We start from the raw sequence: 2,308 nt of genomic DNA, 5'->3' as shown, positions 1-2,308 counted from the left end.
GGACAATGTCACTTGTCAGGCAGCATGTTCAACAGCTAGAGGAGAAACTCCTGTAGGATTGCTGGCTGATAATCCTGTCTACAGCACTGGGGTGGACTTGAAACTAGTTAGGAGCTCAACAGTAGACCAGAATGTTACTAATCTCCTGTCTGCAAGGTTAAACTTGGTCAGTACAGCCTCAACAGTTGTTAGAAGTACTTCATCTAAACCTTAACTTTCAACAAGCCTGCGTATCAGTGACATGTCACTAAAAACTGAACCAAGATACCAGGAAGATAAGCAGAGAGCAAGATAAAAGTCTGCCTATTTTTGTCAAGTATTATATACATCACCCCAGAGCAAATGGAAAATGCGTCTGTAACATAACTTAGGATCTCAGTTCCCATCTTTTCCCTGTTCCCTATTGGTTATTGCCTCCATTTGTGCAGTGGCAAAGTGAACTTTCCAATACCAACAGTCCACAACCAAATGTCTCATTTATTGAAAACAACTGTCAATCCTACTTAGACCAAGGAAAATTAATGTTGTATTTCCAAATCAGCCATGAAAATTTTAGGGTCAATAGGCAGGGATTCTCTGTTTTCCTTATTTCCTTTTTTTTTCAGCCCATGTGGTCCAATTAAAACTGTTCAACAATGTAAAACTGAAATTAAATCTATGAAATATTAGCTATAGGGAGAATATGTTGGACTCTACATTACTCAGGTGTCAGACCCAAGATTTTATTTATAATGTATGTGACGGTCCCCTACCAGCCATTGATGTAAAACATTTACCGTAGGACAAGGGTCAGCAGAGTTTGAGAGTCATTTGGATAACCAGAAAAACAGCATTTTTCCCTTGCCTTAAATTCATAATATGCTAAACTATGTAAAAAAAAAAAAAGACTGGTGGTGTTGACATGAATTCATACCAGAGTAGTACTGAATGCCTGGAGGTTACATATTTGTAACACATGAAATGGTCAGGCTTTACTTACATATCATATATCAACAGTTTGTGACTCAACCGGATAGTTCACAAACAACCTTGGAACCTTAGAAATCTATATTACAACATGGCATGACTTAATTAAAGGCTTATAAAGATGTTGGAAGAAGATTAATTAATCATGATATAGCAAATGATGTAATAAGTATGCATAGTCAAACACCACCATACTTTTAATGTTTATGTTTGAGGATATGTAAAAATAGGAGGTCGGCAGACAGACATGGTAACAACATTAACTCCACTTCAAGTAGTAGATTCCCTGTGGTCTCCCCTCAGACAATTTAAATAAATTGTCTGGCACTCAAAATAGTCAAATCAGTACACTCTGGGTTGGAAACTACGGCAACATGCCAACATATTATAAGATGGCAACCCTAGCTAGCAAAGTAGCATCATGTGGGCACTGATTTCTGGCGCCCACATTATGGTATGGTATTCCTTTGTGATGCCGTAATACATACAGCACTCCAGATCTGAGATACTGTTGTATTATTCATGAGGATGAATCTATTTACCGCTTATCTCTTTTGGGTAAAACCTTCCTTTTGTCTACACAAAGAAGTCAGACTACACCGCCACAAACAGTCCTCCCCTGCCCACTGGCCAAGCCAACTGACCCTTTTCACTTGCCCAGTGTGCTGAAGCCTTGAGAGTGTTGTTCTTTCTCCTCTAACCAAAATACCATGGTGCACACAGCACCCTGCCAGTGTTACACCCCAGCACAGCTGCTGTTTGGATAAACATGGCCCCCTGTAGGAACCTACAAAAGTCAACCTTGACTGCAACATCAGAGAAAGACAGAAGCTACTAAAAGTCCCTGCATTTTGCTGCCATACTGTGGCAAAGAGGGAAGTATCCACTTGTGTACACATAGCATTGCTATGTGTAATAACACAGCTATGTGAGCAGGCAAAAAGCACACACTCCGCACTAACCTTTGAACTGCCTCTGACCAATCCCTACTGAGCCGTCCCCTCTAAACACACAGTACATTTCATGGTCAAACCACACAATCTGCCCACTGTGAACATTTGTTACCTTTGTGCCTACAATTCTAACAATTCCTACATGGTTGGCGGCATCTTATGCTGCAAATCTGAGGGCCATTTTCCAGCCCACAAGACGACCGTGCTGTCTGTTAGGATAGCCAAGAATCTCGCAACCAAGGTCAAGAATTTGGTACATGGTACACCAGATGTCCTCTGTCCTACAAACCCTATTAAAGTAGGTCCATCCCAGAAGACAAAGTATGTCTTAACAGTCAATACAAGAGGCCTACATGGAGCAAAACTTAATTATGGACTACAGCGTCAGT

This window comes from Branchiostoma floridae, chromosome 1, assembly GCF_000003815.2.
Source record: "Branchiostoma floridae strain S238N-H82 chromosome 1, Bfl_VNyyK, whole genome shotgun sequence".
Classification (NCBI taxonomy): Eukaryota; Metazoa; Chordata; class Leptocardii; order Amphioxiformes; family Branchiostomatidae; genus Branchiostoma; species Branchiostoma floridae.
The sequence above is the reverse complement of the archived record's forward strand: the minus strand, read 5'-3'. Positions refer to the sequence as shown.